Below are 19,632 nucleotides of genomic sequence, written 5' to 3' on the forward strand. Positions count from 1 at the left end.
TGGACGGAAAGGATCGTCTGATGCAGACATACATTGAACACGGTAGCAGAGAAGAATGGGAACAGAATCTTTCCCCCACACTAACATCGGGGTCCTCCCCATCGCTATCGACAACGCCAGGAACGGATTCTGTCATCAGGGTAATCGCTGTAATGTTGGAGTCAGAACGCAGCAGGTTGCTGCTTAAACCCGCTCTTCAGTGCACGGCAGCAGGCTGAGTCGCATCTTACTTCTGCGGCTCAAGCAGCAGAAACCGCGATTGATGCGTTTCAAGCGGAATCCGCGGTTAAGAGAGATTCGAGTGTGACGTTCGTTGCCGATTCGGTTCAGTTTCGTACGGGCTCATCTGAGACTCTCCGGTGAATAAGTTTGTTGGAAAAGATTCGATCCGGTTCAGTCACAAGAATCTGCGAGAGGAGGAAGTTTCACTCAAATTTCGCATCTACATTGCTAAGATCAGAAGAGCATACAATTTTGGGAAAGGAATCAGTAATGTTCTAGTGATTGAAAAATACACGGGGAGACACGATGATTTAGTGTTGAAAGAGAAAGACATCAAGAAACTTCAGAAAAAAAATGTATAAATACATGGACGGAAAGGATCGTCTGATGCAGACATACATTGAACACGGTAGCAAGGAAGAATGGGAACAGAATCTTTCCCCCACATTAATATCGGGGTCTTCCCCATCTCTATCGACAACGCCAGGAACGGATTCTGTCATAAGGGTAATCGCTGTAATGTTGGAGTCAGAACGCAGCAGGTTGCTGCTTAAAGCCGCTCTTCAGTGCACGGCAGCAGGCTGAGTCGCATCTTACTTCTGCGGCTCAAGCAGCAGAAACCGCGATTGATGCGTTTCAAGCGGAATCCGCGGTTAAGAGAGATTCGAGTGTGACGTTCGTTGCCGATACGGCTCAGTTTCGTACGGGCTCATCTGAGACTCTCCGGTGAATAAGTTTGTTGGAAAAGATTCGATCCGGTTCAGTCACAAGAATCTGCGAGAGGAGGAAGTTTCACTCAAATTTCGCATCTACATTGCTAAGATCAGAAGAGCATACAATTTTGGGAAAGGAATCAGTAATGTTCGAGTGACTGAAAAATATACGGGGAGACACGATGATTCAGTGTTGAAAGAAAAAGACATCAAGAAACTTCAGAAAAAAATGTATAAATACGTGGAAGGAAAGGATCGTCTGATGCAGACATATATTGCCGACGGTAGCAGAGCAGAAAGGGAACAGAATCTTTCCCCCACATTAATATCGGGGTCTTCCCCATCTCTATCGACAACGCCAGGAACGGATTCTGTCATAAGGGTAATCGCTGTAATGTTGGAGTCAGACTGCAGCAGGTTGCTGCTTAAAGCCGCTTTTCAGTGCACGGCAGCAGGCTGAGTCGCGTCTTACTTCTGCGGCTCAAGCAGCAGAAACCGCGATTGATGTGTTTCAAGCGGAATCCGCGGTTAAGAGAGATTCGAGTGTGACGTTCATTGTCGATTCGGAAAAGTTTCGTACCGGCTCATCTGAGACTCTCCGTTAATGAAGTTTGTTGGAAAATGTTAGATCCGGTTTGACAGACACCAGAATCTGCTATAGGGGCCAGTTTCACTCAAATTTCGCATCTACATTGCTAAGATCAGAAGAGCATACAATTTTGGGAAAGGAATCAGTAATGTTCTAGTGATTGAAAAATACACGGGGCGACACGATGATTCAGTGTTGAAAGAAAAAGACATCAAGAAACTTCAGAAAAAAATGTATAAATACGTGGACGGAAAGGATCTTCTGATGCAGACATGCATAGCCGACGGTAGCAGAACAGAAAGGGAACAGAATCTTTCCCCCACACTAACATCACGGTCCTCCCCATCTCTATCGACAACGCCAGGAACGGATTCTGTCATAAGGGTAATCGCTGTAATGTTGGAGTCAGAACGCAGCAGGTTGCTGCTTAAAGCCGCTCTTCAGTGCACGGCAGCAGGCTGAGTCGCATCTTACTTCTGCGGCTCAAGCAGCAGAAACCGCGATTGATGTGTTTCAAGCGGAATCCGCGGTTAAGAGAGATTCGAGTGTGACGTTCGTTGCCGATTCGGTTCAGTTTCGTACGGGTTCATCTGAGACTCTCCGGTGAATAAGTTTGTTGGAACATATTCGATCCGGTTCAGTCACAAGAATCTGCGAGAGGAGGAAGTTTCACTCAAATTTCGCATCTACATTGCTAAGATCAGAAGAGCATACCATTTTGGGAAAGGAATCAGTAACGTCCTAGTGTGCGGAAAGGAAACGGGATCGACGAAGTTTCACGAAGAAAGAGACATCAAAAAGATTCAGAAATGAAGTATGAAAACGTGGACGGAAAGGATCGTCTGATGCAGACATACATTGTCGACGTTAGCAGAGCAGAAAGTGAACAGAATCTTTCCCCCACACTAATATCGGGGTCCTCCCCATCTCTATCGACAACGCCAGGAACGGATTCTGTCATAAGGGTAATCGCTGTAATGTTGGAGTCAGAACGCAGCAGGTTGCTGCTTAAAGCCGCTCTTCAGTGCACGGCAGCAGGCTGAGTCGCATCTTACTTCTGCGGCTCAAGAAGCAGAAACCGCGATTGATGCGTTTCAAGCGGAATCCGCGGTTAAGAGAGATTCGAGTGTGACGTTCGTTGCCGATACGGCTCAGTTTCGTACGGGCTCATCTGAGACTCTCCGGTGATGAAGTTTGTTGGAAAAGATTCGATCCGGTTCAAACATCAGAATCTGCGAGATGAGACGGTTTCAATCAAATTTCGCATGTACATTGCTAAGATCAGAAGAGCATACAATTTTGGGAAAGGAATCAGTAATGTTCGAGTGACTGAAAAATATACGGGGAGACACGATGATTCAGTGTTGAAAGAAAAAGACATCAAGAAACTTCAGAAAAAAATGTATAAATACGTGGACGGAAAGGAACGTTTAATGCAGACATACATTGCCGACGGTAGCAGAGCAGAATGGGAACAGAATCTTTCCCCCACACTAATATCGGGGTCCTCCCCATCTCTATCGACCACGCTAGTAACGGATTCTGTCATAAGGGTAATCGCTGTTATGTCAGACCTAATGCCAGAATCTGACCTGGAGTCAGACCGTAGCAGGCTGCTGCTTAAAGCTGATTTTCATTGTACGGCAGCAGGCTGATGCGCGTCTTTCTTCAGTTTGAGGTTCGTTGCCGACTCGGCTTAGTGCTCATCTTCTATGCTCCTGTATCCTGAAAGTTCGATGCTCCTGTATCCTGTAAGTTTGTTGGGGAAATTTTCGAACCGCTGTCGCAGACTGCAGAATCTGCGAGAGGGGCCAGCTTCACTCACAATTCGCCTTTACTAACCTCAGAGCAGCATACAATTTTGGGGAAGGAATCAGTAATGTCCGTGTGTATGAAAAGGAAAAATTGAGAGAAACTGTGTTTCTGAAGGATCTAGAAGGTCATCATGAAATGTTAAAGAAAAACTGTGAGAATGTGTACTGAAATAAAGTTCTGATGCTATCATTCTTTTCAAATGCTTGCTGAGCCGGCTGAGAACAGAAAATTCCCCCTCACTAACAAAGGGGGGCAGCCCATCTTTTCTAAAAACACCATGAACGGAGTCTGTAAACTGCGTAATGTTGGAATCAGACCTCATTTGGCAGTGGAGATAAGCCACATTACAGCGCAAGGCAGTCGGCTGATTAGCATCCTGCCTTCGGAACTGTAGAAGACGCAAATATTTTCAAGCTTAATCCACGGTTATGAGTGATTACAGGCCTCCGTTCAGACCTGATTATTTGAAAAGATTTGAAAGGTTTTATAACCAGTATAAAAATTTCTAGAAATTTCTAGGTCATGGTTAGGGTTATAGTTCAGGGTAATAGTTTAGGGTTAGGGTGAAGGTTAGTGTTAGGGTTAGTATTAAGTTTAGGGTTAGGGTTCGGTTTAGGCTTACCTTGAGGGTTTAGGGTTAGGGTAGGGTTTAGGGGTATGGTTAGGGTTCGGTTTAGTGTTAGGATTAGGGTTAGGGTTAGGGTTAGGGTTAGTGCTTGTGGTTGCTTTTAGGGTAGGGTTAGGGGTAGGTTAAAATTTAGGGATAGGATTAGTGTTAGTGCTTGTGGCTGGTTTTGGGGTAGGGGTAGGGTTAGCTTTCGGGTTAGGGGTTACATGTATGGGTTTGGGTTGGGGTTTGGGTTGGGATTGGTGTTAGTGTTAATGATAGGGTTAGGTTTAGTGTTAGGGTTAGGGTTTGGGTTAGAGTTTGGTTTTGGGTCAGGACTAGGTTTTGGGATAGGATTAGGGTTAACGTAAGGCTTCAGGTTTAGGGTCATAGATTAGGGTTAGGGTTAGAGTTACCGTCATGGATTAGGGTTTGTTTTAGGTTTAGTGTTAGGGTTAATACTAGGTTTGGGGTTTGGTTTTAGGGTTGGGGATGTGTTTGTTGTTGCGTTTGGGGTTTGTGTTGGAGTTTGGTTTAGGATTAGGGTTAGGGCTTGTGGTTGTGTTTTGTTGTGAGTAGGGGGAGTGGTGAGAGTAGGGTTCCTTTCGGTTTAGGGTTAGGATTAGGGATCAGTTAGGTTTAGGATTAGAAGGATTGAGTTAGGGTTAGGATTAGGGTTCATTTAGGGTTAAATTAACATTTTAGGGTTAGATTTAGGGTTAGGGTTAGGCTTAGTTGTAGGGGTTAGGAGATAGGTTTGGGGTTAGGTTTGGGGTTGGGATTAGGTTTGGGTTTGGTGTTGGGGTTAGTTTTAGGGTTACGGTAAGGTTTAGGGTAAGAATGTATGGTTATTGTTAGGTTTATGGTTAGGGCTTTTGGTTAGTGTTGAGGTTGGGGTTAGGGTTAGGATTAGTTTTTGTTTTATGGTTATGGTTATGGTTATGGTTAGGGTTAGGGTTGTGGTTAGGGTTTGTATTAGGATTAGTGTTAGGTTTAAAGATTTAGTTTTACAGTAAGATTTAGTGTAAGTTTTGGTTATTGGAAAGGGTTAGGTGTAAGTTTGGATTTAGGGTAAGGGTTAGGGTATGTGTTAGTGTTACGGTAAGGGCAAGGGTTAGGGAAAGGGATAGGGTTAAAGATTTAGTCTTACAGTAAGTGTCAAAGAAGGATTTAGGTAGCTTCAGAGGGTTAGGTGAAGATTGGCTTTAGTAATAGGGTTATGTTTAGATTTTTGATTAGTGTTAGGGTAAAGTTTTGGCTTAGGATTTGGGTAAGGATTAGGGTTGGGGTTAGCTTTAGGGTTAGTGTTAAGGTATAGTTTTAGGGTTAGAGTAAGATTTAGGGTTAGGTTTAATGTTAAGTTTAAATAATTAGTTTTACAGTAAGTGTTAGGGTATGTTTTAGGTTATTGGATAGGGTTAGGTGTATGATTGGATTTAGGTTAAGGGTTAGGGTTTGTGTTAGCTTTAGAATTAGTGTTAGGTTAGAGTAAGGGTTCAGGTTAAAGATTTAGTCTTACAGTAAGTGTTAGGGAAGGATTTAGGTTATTTCATAGGGTTAGGTGAAGATTGGCTTTAGTAATAACATTATGATTAGATTTTGAAATAGTCTTAAGGTAAGGTTTTGGCTAAGGTTTAAGGTTAGGGTTAGTCTTACAGTCAGTTTTAAGGTTTAGTTTACGGTTATGATTAGGTTTAGGTTTAGGGTTACGGAGAGGGTTAGGGTTTAGGTGAGGGGGAGGGCTAATTTTGAGTTCGGTTTGGGTTTGGGATAGGGTTAGGGTTAGGGATTGGGTCACTGTTAGGTTTAGGGTAGGGATAGGGTTGGGGTATGGGTTAGATTTAGGGTTAAATATAGGGTTTGGTTTTGTGTTAGAGTTAAAAAAAGGTTTGTTATGTTTAGGTTTAGGTTTGGTAAAAATGTTTAGGTTTGTTAAGTTAAGACTCTTTGAAAGGTTAAGACTCTCAGGTTTAAGGTTTGGTTTAGGGGTCCAGTTAGGGTAAGGGTTACGGATAGTGTTAAGGTTTATTTTAGGGTTAGTGTAGGGTTAGGATTAGGTACAGGTTTAGGGTCACGGTTAGGGTAAGTGTTAGGCTTAGGCTTAGGTTTAGGTTTAGGTTTAGGTTATGGGTTGGGGTTGGGGTTTAGGTTGGGTTTAGGTTTAGGGCTAGGGTTATGGCCTGGGTTAGGGTTAGGCTTTAGGTTTACGGTTCGGGTTAGGATTAGGTTTAGGGTTAGGGTTGGGATTAGGGTTGGGGGTGGGATTTGGGTTGGGGGTGGGGTTAGGGTTAGTATTAGGGTTAGCGTTAGGTTTTAGATGTTACTGTTTGGGTTCGGGTTGTTGGTGGTTTTAGGGATAGGGTTGGGGCTGGTGTTCGGGGTTGGGGTTGGAGTTGGGATAGTTGTTGGGATTAGGTTAGGGTTAGGGCTTAGGGTCAGGGTTAGGGTTTGGGTTAGTGTTAGGTTTAGGGTTAGTGTTAGGTTCAGGGTTAATGTTAGGGTTAGGTTTAGGGTTAGGTGTAGGCTTAGATTTAGGTTTAGGTTTAGGGTTAGTGTTCGTGTTAGGGTAAGGTTAGTTTTAGGGTTAGAGTTAATGTTAGGGTTAGGGTAAAGTCATGGTTAGGGTTCAGGTTAGGATTAGAGTTAAGTTTGGAGTTAGGGTTGGGGTTGGGATTGGGATTAGGGTTGTTCGGATTAGGGTTAGGGTTAGAGTTAGGGTTAGTATAAGGTTAGGGTTATGGCTTGGGTTAGGGTTAGGCTTAGGCTTAGGCTTAGGGTTAGGTTTAGGTTTACGGTTAGGGTTAGGATAAGGGTTGGGGTTGGGTTTGGGTTGGGTCTGGGGTTGGAGTTAGGTTTAGGGCTAGGGTTATGGATTGGGTTAGGGTTAGGCTTTAGGTTTAGGATTCCATTTAGTATTAGGTTTAGGGTTATGTTTAGGATTAGGTTTGGGGTTGGGATTTGGGTTGGGGTTTTGTTTGGGGGTGGGGTTAGGCTTAGTATTAGGGATAGCGTTAGGTTTTAGATGTTATTGTTTGGGTTGGGGTTGTTGTTGGTATTAGAGATAGGGTTGGGGCTGGTGTTGGGGGTTGGGGTTGGAGTTGGGATAGTTGTTGGGATTGGGTTAGGGTTAGGGTTTAGGGTTAGGATTAGGGTTATGGCTAGAGTAGGTTAGGGTTAGAGTAGATTAGGGTTGGGGTTAGCCTTAGGGTTAGGGTTTGATTTTGGGTTAGGGTTAGTGTTTGGATTAGGGTTTTATTTAGGTTGAGCATTAGTGTTTGGGTCTGGGTAAGGATCACGGTTAGGGTTAGGGTTAGTGTTAAGTTTAGGGTTTGTGTTAGGTTCAGGGTTAAAGTTAGTGTTAGGTGTATGGTTAGGGTGTTGGGTTTATGGTTGGTTTTATGTTTAAGGTTAGGTGTAGGGTTAGGGTTTGGTATAGGGTTAGGGTAGGAATAGGGGTAGGTTTAGGGTTAGGGGTTAGGTGTGGTTGGTGTTGGGTTTGGGGATGGGGTTGCAGTTGGAGTTGGGTTAGCTTTAGGGTAGTGTTTGGGTTTGGGTTACTTTTTGAATTAGGGTCAGGGTATGGGTTTAGTTAAGGGTTAGGTTTAGGGCTATGGGTTAGCTTTAGGGTTAGGGTTAGGGTAAGTGTAAGGCTTAGGGTTTAGGGTTAGGGTGCAGACTACTGTTGGGGTTAGCGTTAGTGTTAAGGTTAAGGTATAGGGTTAGGGTTAGGCTAAGATTTAGGATTAGAGTAAGGGTGAGGATTAGGTTTTGGTTTAAGTTTATGTTTAAATATTTAGTTTTACAGTAAGTGTTAGGGTATGTTTTAGGTTATTGGATAGATTTAGGTGTATGATTGGATTTAGGGTTTGGTTTAGGGTTTGTGTTAGCTTTAGAATTAGTGTTAGGCTAGAGTAAGGGTTCAGGTTAAAGATTTAGTCTTGCAGTAAGTGTTAGGGAAGGATTTAGTTAATTTCAGTGGGTTTTGTGAAGACTGGATTTGAGTAAGTATTGTAAGTGTTAATGAATGTAATGTAATGTAATGAATGTAATGTAATGTAAGTATTAATGAATGTTTTAGGTTATTGGATAGGGTTAGTTGTATGATTGGATTTATGGTTTGGTTTAGGGTTTGTGTTAGATTTAGGATTAGTGTTAGGGTTCGAGTAAGTGTTAGGTTAAAGTTTTAGTCTTACAGTAAGTGTTAGGGAAGGATTTAGATTACTTCATAGGGTTAGGTGAAGATCGGCTATAGTAATAAGGTTATGTTTAGATTTTGGAATAGTCTTAGGTGAAGGTTTTGGCTTAGGTTTAAGGTTTGGATTAGTGTTACGGTTAGTGTTAAGGTTTATTTTAGGGTTAGGGTAGTGTTAGTTTAGGTTTAGTGTAAGTTTAGGTTTAGAATCACGGTTAGGGTTGGGTTTTATGTTTGGTTTAGTGCTTGAGTTAGGCTTAGTGCTTGAGTTATGGTTAGAATTAGGGTGAAGATTAAGTTTTGGGCTCGGTTTGGTTTTGGGATAGGGTTAGGTTTAGGGTTTTGGTTTACTGTTAGGGTTAGGGTAGTGTTAAGGTTAGGGTTACGTTTAGGGTTAAGGTTAGCGTTAGTGTTATTTTTAGCGTTAAGGTTAGTTTAGGGTTAGGGTTAAGGTTAGGTTTAGAGTTAGGGTAAGGTTTAGTGTTAGGTTTCTAGATTAAGATTTATAGCAATAGTTAGGTTTAGGTTAGGGATTGAGTTATGGTTAGGGTTAGTGTGGGGTAAATAACTCCCAAGGATGGTACTTCACAAAGAAATAGTATAGATGATGGTATATTTTGAGTTGTTCTATATAGATAGCATACAAATAATACGAAAGAGAAGATGGCTCACCATCAGGATGATAAGGCTCGCAGGGGACTCCACGTGGGAGGGATCTCTGAGAAGAGATATTTTGGGTTAGGATAGGGATAGGGTAGGGCTAGGGTTAGGTTAGGGGTTAGGATTAGTGTTAGGATTCTGTTAGGGTTAGTGTTAGTTTTACAGATTTAGTTTTAAAGTAAGTTTTATGTTATTGTATAGGGTTGGGTGTACAATTGGATTTAGTGTTAAGATAGGGTAAGTGTTAGCGTTAGGGTTAGGGTAAGTGTTAGGGTTAAAGAATTAGTCTTAGAGTAAGTGTTAGGGAAGGATTTAGGTAATTTTAGCAGCTTCGGTGAAGATTGGCTTTAGTAATATTTTTATGTTCAGAATTTGGATTTGTGTTGGGGTAACATTTTGGCTTAGGGTTAGGGTTAGGGTAAGGATTAGGGTTGGGGTTAGCGTTAGGGTTAGGGTTAAAGTATAGGGTTAGGGTTAGTGTTGGCTTAGGATTAGGGTTTGGTTTTGGGTTAGGGTTAGTGTTTGGATTATGGTTTGGTTTAGGTTTAGCGTTAGTCTTTGGGTCAGGGTTAGGGTTTGGGTTAGTGTTAGATTTAGGGTTAGTGTTAGGTTCAGGGTTAATGTTAGGCTTAGGTTTAGGGTTCAATGTAGGGGTTAGGGTTAGGGTTAGCATTAGGTTTGCGCTTAGGGTTAGGTTAAGTTATAGATAGGTAAAGAGTTAGTGCTAGGTTTCAAGAATAGAGGTAGTGTTAAATTTCTTGTGTAGTGTAGGGTAATTTTGAGCGTTATTGTGAAAGAAGTGTTAAGTCCTGGATTTGTTTTGTGATTGGTTATGGTTCAAAAATAGGAATAGGAATAGTGTTCTGTACAAGTTTATTGCTTCTATTTGGCATAGGGATAGACTTTGAGTTTAGTTGGTTTATAGTCCTAGAGTAAGGGATAGGGGTATGATCTGCTATCCATCTCGGTTTAGAGTTTTGGTTTGTTGTAGTGTTTGGGTTAGGGTGTTAGTTTTGTGGTTAAAGCTAAGGTTACGTTTACGGTAAGGGTTAGTGTTTGGGATGGATTTTATCTTAGGGTTAAGATTTGATTTTATATTTGCGTAAGGGATAGGGTTTCTTTGCATTTTATGAATAGATTTTGGATTGGGATTAGTTGGAATGTTGTTATTGTTAAAAAAAAAATTGGGTGTGGGCAAATACTGAGCTTCAAATCGGCATATTATAGAACATGACATTTTCTTCCACTTGAAATAAAGCTCTGCATAAGTGTTCATTACACACACAAGAAATCTGTGGCTGTACTCATTTCTCTTGTTTTAAAAATCGCACACGATCAGTCAAAAAATGCAGCTATTATGGGATGTAAAAGATCCTGACAATTAATTTTAAACATATTTCAACTTTAGACTACATTACAAAGAAGTATTGAAAAACTTTAAAACGTTCAAAATTAAATAAAAATGCTATTCCAAAAAGTTTATAAATGTTTTTTGAATGGTATAAAAACTTATCTAATTTCTTCTGCTAAGCATGTCAGAATCGGCTACAGAGCACGGCATCCGGCTGAGTCGCGTCTTACTTCTGCGGCTCTAGAAGCAAAAGCGCAATTGATGCATTTCAAGCGGAATCTGCTGTTACGAGCGATTCGAGTGTGACGTTCGTTGCCCATTCGGCAGAGTTTTGAACGAGCTCCGGGGATGAAGTTTGTTGGAAAATATTCGTTCCGGTGGGAGAGAAACCAGAATCTGCGAGAGGAGCCAGCTTCACTCAAATTTCGCATCTACATTGATCAGTACGTCTACATATGATCAGTAGAGCATACAATTTTGGGAAAGGAATCAGTAACGTCCTTGTGTGCGGAAAGGAAACGGGATTGACGAAGTTTCACGAAGAAAAAGACATCAAAAAGTTTCTGAAATAAAGTATGAAAACGTGGACGGAAAGGATCGTCTGATGCAGACATACATTGAACACGGTAGCAGAGAAGAATGGGAACAGAATCTTTCCCCCACACTAACATCGGGGTCCTCCCCATCGCTATCGACAACGCCAGGAACGGATTCCGTCATAACGGTAATCGCTGTAATGTTGGAGTCAGAACGCAGCAGGCTGCGGCTTAAAGCCGCTTTTCAGTGCACGGCAGCAGGCTGATGCGCGTCTTTCTTCAGCCGTTTATGCAGCAGAAACCGCGGGTGATGCGTTTCAAGCGGAATCCGCGGTGAAGAGAGTTTCGAGTGTGACGTTCGTTGCCGATTCGGAAAAGTTTCGTACGGGCTCATCTGAGACACTCCGGTGATGAAGTTTGTTGGAAAATATTAGATCCGGTGGGACATACATCAAATCTGCGAGAGGAGCCAGCTTCAATCAAATTTCGCATCTACATTGCTAAGATCAGAAGAGCATACAATTTTGGGGAAGGAATCAGGAACGTCCTAGTGTGCGGAAAGGAAACGGGATTGACGAAGTTTAACGAAGAAAGAGACATCAAAAAGTTTCAGAAATGAAGTATGAAAACGTGGACGGAAAGGATCGTCTGATGCAGACATACATTTTCGACGGTAGCAGATCAGAAAGGGAGCAGAATCTTTCCCCCACACTAATATCGGGGTACTCCCCATCTCTATTGACAACGCCAGGAACGGATTCTGTCATCAGGGTAATCGCTGTAATGTTGGAGTCAGAACGCAGCAGGTTGCTGCTTAAAGCCGCTCTTCAGTGCACGGCAGCAGGCTGAGTCGCATCTTACTTCTGCGGCTCAAGCAGCAGAAACCGCGATTGATGCGTTTCAAGCGGAATCCGCGGTTAAGAGAGATTCGAGTGTGACGTTCGTTGCCTATACGGCTCAGTTTCGTACGGGCTCATCTGAGACTCTCTGGTGAATAAGTTTGTTGGAAAAGATTCGATCCGGTTCAAACATCAGAATCTGCGAGATGAGACGGTTTCAATCAAATTTCGCATCTACATTGCTAAGATCAGAAGAGCATACAATTTTGGGAAAGGAATCAGTAATGTTCGAGTGACTGAAAAATATACGGGGAGACACGATGATTCAGTGTTGAAAGAAAAAGACATCAAGAAACTTCAGAAAAAAATGTATAAATACGTGGACGGAAAGGATCTTCTGATGCAGACATACATTGCCGACGGTAGCAGAGCAGAAAGGGAACAGAATCTTTCCCCCACACTAACATCACGGTCCTTCCCATCTCTATCGACAACGCCAGGAACGGATTCCGTCATAACGGTAATCGCTGTAATGTTGGAGTCAGACCGCAGCAGGCTGCTGCTTAAAGCCGCTCTTCAGAGCCTGCAGCCGAATTCTGCGCGTCTTTCTTCAGCGGCTCAAGCAGAAGAAACCGTGATTGATGCGTTTCAAGCGGAATCCGCGGTTAAGAGAGATTCGAGTGTGACGTTCGTTGCCGATACGGCTCAGTTTCGTACGGGCTCATCTGAGACTCTCCGATGATGAAGTTTGTTGGAAAAGATTCGATCCGGTTCGACAGACATCAGAATCTGCGAGAGGAGGAAGTTTCACTCAAATTTCGCATCTACATTGCTAAGATCAGAAGAGCATACAATTTTGGGAAAGGAGTCAGTAATGTTCGAGTGACTGAAAAATATACGGGGAGACACGATGATTCAGTGTTGAAAGAAAAAGACATCAAGAAACTTCAGAAAAAAATGTATAAATACGTGGACGGAAAGGATCTTCTGATGCAGACATACATTGCCGATGGTAGCAGAGCAGAAAGGGAACAGAATCTTTCCCCCACATTAATATCGGGGTCTTCCCCATGTCTATCGACAACGCCAGGAACGTATTCTGTCATAAGGGTAATCACTGTAATGTTGGAGTCAGACCGCAGCAGGTTGCTGATTAAAGCCGCTTTTCAGTGCACGGCAGCAGGCTGAGTCGCGTCTTACTTCTGCGGCTCAAGCAGCAGAAACCGCGATTGATGTGTTTCAAGCGGAATCCGCGGTTAAGAGAGATTCGAGTGTGACGTTCATTGTCGATTCGGAAAAGTTTCGTACCGGCTCATCTGAGACTCTCCGTTAATGAAGTTTGTTGGAAAATGTTAGATCCGGTTCGACAGACACCAGAATCTGCCATAGGGGCCAGTTTCACTCAAATTTCGCATCTACATTGCTTAGATCAGAAGAGCATACCATTTTGGGAAAGGAATCAGTAATGTTCTAGTGATTGAAAAATACACGGGGCGACACGATGATTCAGTGTTGAAAGAAAAAGACATCAAGAAACTTTAGAAAAAAATGTATAAATACGTGGACGGAAAGGATCTTCTGATGCAGACATACATTGCCGACGGTAGCAGAGCAGAAAGGGAACAGAATCTTTCCCCCACACTAATATCGGGGTCTTCCCCATCTCTATCGACATCGACGGGAACGGATTCTGTCATAAGGGTAATCGCTGTAATGTTGGAGTCAGACCGCAGCAGGCTGCTGCTTAAACCCGCTCTTCAGCGCCTGCAGCCGAATTCTGCGCATCTTTCTTCAGCCGTTTATGCAGCAGAAACCGCGATTGATGCGTTTCAAGCGGAATCCGCGGTTAAGAGAGATTCGAGTGTGACGTTCGTTGCCAATTCGGTTCAGTTTCATACGGGCTCATCTGAGACTCTCTGGTGAATAAGTTTGTTGGAAAATATTCGATCCGGTTCAGTCACAATAATCTGCGAGAGGAGGAAGTTTCCCTCAAATTTCGCATCTACATTGCTAAGATCAGAAGAGCATACCATTTTGGGAAAGGAATCAGTAATTTTCGAGTGACTGAAAAATATACGGGGAGACACGATGATTCAGTGTTGAAAGAAAAAGACATCAAGAAACTTCAGAAAAAAATGTATAAATACGTGGACGGAAAGGATCTTCTGATGCAGACATACATTGCCGACGGTAGCAGAGCAGAAAGGGAACACAATCCTTCCCCCACACTAATATCGTTGTCCTCCCCATCTCTATCGACAACGCCAGGAACGGATTCTGTCATAACGGTAATCGCTGTAATGTTGGAGTCAGACCGCAGCAGGCTGCTGCTTAAAGCCGCTCTTCAGCGCCTGAAGCCGAATTCTGCGCGTCTTTCTTCAGCGGCTCAAGCAGCAGAAACCGCGATTGATGTGTTTCAAGCGGAATCCGCGGTTAAGAGAGATTCGAGTGTGACGTTCGTTGCCGATACGGCTCAGTTTCGTACGGGCTCATCTGAGACTCTCCGGTGATGAAGTTTGTTGGAAAAGATTCGATCCGGTTCAGACATCAGAATCTGCGACATGAGACAGTTTCAATCAAATTTCGCATGTACATTGCTAAGATCAGAAGAGCATACAATTTTGGGAAAGGAATCAGTAATGTTCGAGTGACTGAAAAATATACGGGGAGACACGATGATTCAGTGTTGAAAGAAAAAGACATCAAGAAACTTCAGAAAAAAATGTATAAATACGTGGACGGAAAGGAACGTTTAATGCAGACATACATTGCCGACGGTAGCAGAGCAGAATGGGAACAGAATCTTTCCCCCACACTAATATCGGGGTCCTCCCCATCTCTATCGACCACGCTAGTAACGGATTCTGTCATAAGGGTAATCGCTGTTATGTCAGACCTAATGCCAGAATCTGACCTGGAGTCAGACCGTAGCAGGCTGCTGCTTAAAGCTGATTTTCAGTGCACGGCAGCAGGCTGATGCGCGTCTTTCTTCAGTTTGAGGTTCGTTGCCGACTCGGATTAGTGCTCATCTTCTATGCTCCTGTATCCTGAAAGTTCGATGCTCCTGTATCCTGTAAGTTTGTTGGGGAAATTTTCGAACCGCTGTCGCAGACTGCAGAATCTGCGAGAGGGGCCAGCTTCACTCACAATTCGCCTTTACTAACCTCAGAGCAGCATACAATTTTGGGGAAGGAATCAGTAATGTCCGTGTGTATGAAAAGGAAAAATTGAGAGAAACTGTGTTTCTGAAGGATCTAGAAGGTCATCATGAAATGTTAAAGAAAAACTGTGAGAATGTGTACTGAAATAAAGTTCTGATGCTATCATTCTTTTCAAATGCTTGCTGAGCCGGCTGAGAACAGAAAATTCCCCCTCACTAACAAAGGGGGGCAGCCCATCTTTTCTAAAAACACCATGAACGGAGTCTGTAAACTGCGTAATGTTGGAATCAGACCTCATTTGGCAGTGGAGATAAGCCACATTACAGCGCAAGGCAGTCGGCTGATTAGCATCCTGCCTTCGGAACTGTAGAAGACGCAAATATTTTCAAGCTTAATCCACGGTTATGAGTGATTACAGGCCTCCGTTCAGACCTGATTATTTGAAAAGATTTGAAAGGTTTTATAACCAGTATAAAAATTTCTAGAAATTTCTAGGTCATGGTTAGGGTTATAGTTCAGGGTAATAGTTTAGGGTTAGGGTGAAGGTTAGTGTTAGGTTTAGTATTAAGTTTAGGGTTAGGGTTCGGTTTAGGCTTACCTTGAGGGTTTAGGGTTAGGGTAGGGTTTAGGGGTATGGTTAGGGTTCGGTTTAGTGTTAGGATTAGGGTTAGGGTTAGGGTTAGGGTTAGTGCTTGTGGTTGCTTTTAGGGTAGGGTTAGGGGTAGGTTAAAATTTAGGGATAGGATTAGTGTTAGTGCTTGTGGCTGGTTTTGGGGTAGGGGTAGGGTTAGCTTTCGGGTTAGGGGTTACATGTATGGGTTTGGGTTGGGGTTTGGGTTGGGATTGGTGTTAGTGTTAACGATAGGGTTAGGTTTAGTGTTAGGGTTAGGATTTGGGTTAGAGTTTGGTTTTGGGTCAGGACTAGGTTTTGGGATAGGATTAGGGTTAACGTAAGGATTAGAAGGATTAGAAGGATTGAGTTAGGGTTAGGATTAGGGTTCATTTAGGGTTAAATTAACATTTTAGGGTTAGATTTAGGGTTAGGGTTAGGCTTAGTTGTAGGGGTTAGGAGATAGGTTTGGGGTTAGGTTTGGGGTTGGGATTAGGTTTGGGTTTGGTGTTGGGGTTAGTTTTAGGGTTACGGTAAGGTTTAGGGTAAGAATGTATGGTTATTGTTAGGTTTATGGTTAGGGCTTTTGGTTAGTGTTGAGGTTGGGGTTAGGGTTAGGATTAGTTTTTGTTTTATGGTTATGGTTATGGTTATGGTTAGGGTTAGGGTTGTGGTTAGGGTTTGTATTAGGATTAGTGTTAGATTTAGTTTTACAGTAAGATTTAGTGTAAGTTTTGGTTATTGGAAAGGGTTAGGTGTAAGTTTGGATTTAGGGTAAGGGTTAGGGTATGTGTTAGTGTTACGGTAAGGGCAAGGGTTAGGGAAAGGGATAGGGTTAAAGATTTAGTCTTACAGTAAGTGTCAAAGAAGGATTTAGGTAGCTTCAGAGGGTTAGGTGAAGATTGGCTTTAGTAATAGGGTTATGTTTAGATTTTTGATTAGTGTTAGGGTAAAGTTTTGGCTTAGGATTTGGGTAAGGATTAGGGTTGGGGTTAGCTTTAGGGTTAGTGTTAAGGTATAGTTTTAGGGTTAGAGTAAGATTTAGGGTTAGGTTTAATGTTAAGTTTAAATAATTAGTTTTACAGTAAGTGTTAGGGTATGTTTTAGGTTATTGGATAGGGTTAGGTGTATGATTGGATTTAGGTTAAGGGTTAGGGTTTGTGTTAGCTTTAGAATTAGTGTTAGGTTAGAGTAAGGGTTCAGGTTAAAGATTTAGTCTTACAGTAAGTGTTAGGGAAGGATTTAGGTTATTTCATAGGGTTAGGTGAAGATTGGCTTTAGTAATAACATTATGATTAGATTTTGAAATAGTCTTAAGGTAAGGTTTTGGCTAAGGTTTAAGGTTAGGGTTAGTCTTACAGTCAGTTTTAAGGTTTAGTTTACGGTTATGATTAGGTTTAGGTTTAGGGTTACGGAGAGGGTTAGGGTTTAGGTGAGGGGGAGGGCTAATTTTGAGTTCGGTTTGGGTTTGGGATAGGGTTAGGGTTAGGGATTGGGTCACTGTTAGGTTTAGGGTAGGGATAGGGTTGGGGTATGGGTTAGATTTAGGGTTAAATATAGGGTTTGGTTTTGTGTTAGAGTTAAAAAAAGGTTTGTTATGTTTAGGTTTAGGTTTGGTAAAAATGTTTAGGTTTGTTAAGTTAAGACTCTTTGAAAGGTTAAGACTCTCAGGTTTAAGGTTTGGTTTAGGGGTCCAGTTAGGGTAAGGGTTACGGATAGTGTTAAGGTTTATTTTAGGGTTAGTGTAGGGTTAGGATTAGGTACAGGTTTAGGGTCACGGTTAGGGTAAGTGTTAGGCTTAGGCTTAGGTTTAGGTTTAGGTTTAGGTTATGGGTTGGGGTTGGGGTTTAGGTTGGGTTTGGGTTGGATCTGGGGTTGGGTTTAGGTTTAGGGCTAGGGTTATGGCCTGGGTTAGGGTTAGGCTTTAGGTTTACGGTTCGGGTTAGGATTAGGTTTAGGGTTAGGGTTGGGATTAGGGTTGGGGGTGGGATTTGGGTTGGGGGTGGGGTTAGGGTTAGTATTAGGGTTAGCGTTAGGTTTTAGATGTTACTGTTTGGGTTCGGGTTGTTGGTGGTGTTAGGGATAGGGTTGGGGCTGGTGTTCGGGGTTGGGGTTGGAGTTGGGATAGTTGTTGGGATTAGGTTAGGGTTAGGGCTTAGGGTCAGGGTTAGGGTTTGGGTTAGTGTTAGGTTTAGGGTTAGTGTTAGGTTCAGGGTTAATGTTAGGGTTAGGTTTAGGGTTAGGTGTAGGCTTAGATTTAGGTTTAGGTTTAGGGTTAGTGTTCGTGTTAGGGTAAGGTTAGTTTTAGGGTTAGAGTTAATGTTAGGGTTAGGGTAAAGTTATGGTTAGGGTTCAGGTTAGGATTAGAGCTAAGTTTGGAGTTAGGGTTGGGGTTGGGATTGGGATTAGGGTTGTTCGGATTAGGGTTAGGGTTAGAGTTAGGGTTAGTATAAGGTTAGGGTTATGGCTTGGGTTAGGGTTAGGCTTAGGCTTAGGCTTAGGGTTAGGTTTAGGTTTACGGTTAGGGTTAGGATAAGGGTTGGGGTTGGGTTTGGGTTGGGTCTGGGGTTGGAGTTAGGTTTAGGGCTAGGGTTATGGATTGGGTTAGGGTTAGGCTTTAGGTTTAGGATTCCATTTAGTATTAGGTTTAGGGTTATGTTTAGGATTAGGTTTGGGGTTGGGATTTGGGTTGGGGTTAGGCTTAGTATTAGGGATAGCGTTAGGTTTTAGATGTTATTGTTTGGGTTGGGGTTGTTGTTGGTATTAGAGATAGGGTTGGGGCTGGTGTTGGGGGTTGGGGTTGGAGTTGGGATAGTTGTTGGGATTGGGTTAGGGTTAGGGTTTAGGGTTAGGATTAGGGTTATGGCTAGAGTAGGTTAGGGTTAGAGTAGATTAGGGTTGGGGTTAGCCTTAGGGTTAGGGTTTGATTTTGGGTTAGGGTTAGTGTTTGGATTAGGGTTTTATTTAGGTTGAGCATTAGTGTTTGGGTCTGGGTAAGGATCACGGTTAGGGTTAGGGTTAGTGTTTGTGTTAGGTTCAGGGTTAAAGTTAGTGTTAGGTGTATGGTTAGGGTGTTGGGTTTATGGTTGGTTTTATGTTTAAGGTTAGGTGTAGGGTTAGGGTTTGGTATAGGGTTAGGGTAGGAATAGGGGTAGGTTTAGGGTTAGGGGTTAGGTGTGGTTGGTGTTGGGTTTGGGGATGGGGTTGCAGTTGGAGTTGGGTTAGCTTTAGGGTAGTGTTTGGGTTTGGGTTACTTTTTGAATTAGGGTCAGGGTATGGGTTTAGTTAAGGGTTAGGTTTAGGGCTATGGGTTAGCTTTAGGGTTAGGGTTAGGGTAAGTGTAAGGCTTAGGGTTTAGGGTTAGGGTGCAGACTACTGTTGGGGTTAGCGTTAGTGTTAAGGTTAAGGTATAGGGTTAGGGTTAGGCTAAGATTTAGGATTAGAGTAAGGGTGAGGATTAGGTTTTGGTTTAAGTTTATGTTTAAATATTTAGTTTTACAGTAAGTGTTAGGGTATGTTTTAGGTTATTGGATAGATTTAGGTGTATGATTGGATTTAGGGTTTGGTTTAGGGTTTGTGTTAGCTTTAGAATTAGTGTTAGGCTAGAGTAAGGGTTCAGGTTAAAGATTTAGTCTTGCAGTAAGTGTTAGGGAAGGATTTAGTTAATTTCAGTGGGTTTTGTGAAGACTGGATTTGAGTAAGTATTGTAAGTGTTAATGAATTTAATGTAATGTAATGAATGTAATGTAATGTAAGTATTAATGAATGTTTTAGGTTATTGGATAGTGTTAGTTGTATGATTGGATTTATGGTTTGGTTTAGGGTTTGTGTTAGATTTAGGATTAGTGTTAGGGTTAGAGTAAGTGTTAGGTTAAAGTTTTAGTCTTACAGTAAGTGTTAGGGAAGGATTTAGATTACTTCATAGGGTTAGGTGAAGATCGGCTATAGTAATAAGGTTATGTTTAGATTTTGGAATAGTCTTAGGTGAAGGTTTTGGCTTAGGTTTAAGGTTTGGATTAGCGTTACGGTTAGTGTTAAGGTTTATTTTAGGGTTAGGGTAGTGTTAGTTTAGGTTTAGTGTAAGTTTAGGTTTAGAATCACGGTTAGGGTTGGGTTTTATGTTTGGTTTAGTGCTTGAGTTAGGCTTAGTGCTTGAGTTATGGTTAGAATTAGGGTGAAGATTAAGTTTTGGGCTCGGTTTGGTTTTGGGATAGGGTTAGGTTTAGGGTTTTGGTTTACTGTTAGGGTTAGGGTAGTGTTAAGGTTAGGGTTACGTTTAGGGTTAAGGTTAGCGTTAGTGTTATTTTTAGCGTTAAGGTTAGTTTAGGGTTAGGGTT

The sequence above is a fragment of the Cyrtonyx montezumae genome, unplaced genomic scaffold, assembly GCF_038088225.1.
Source record: "Cyrtonyx montezumae isolate F1298 unplaced genomic scaffold, pur_monq_1.0 scaffold_15, whole genome shotgun sequence".
Classification (NCBI taxonomy): Eukaryota; Metazoa; Chordata; class Aves; order Galliformes; family Odontophoridae; genus Cyrtonyx; species Cyrtonyx montezumae.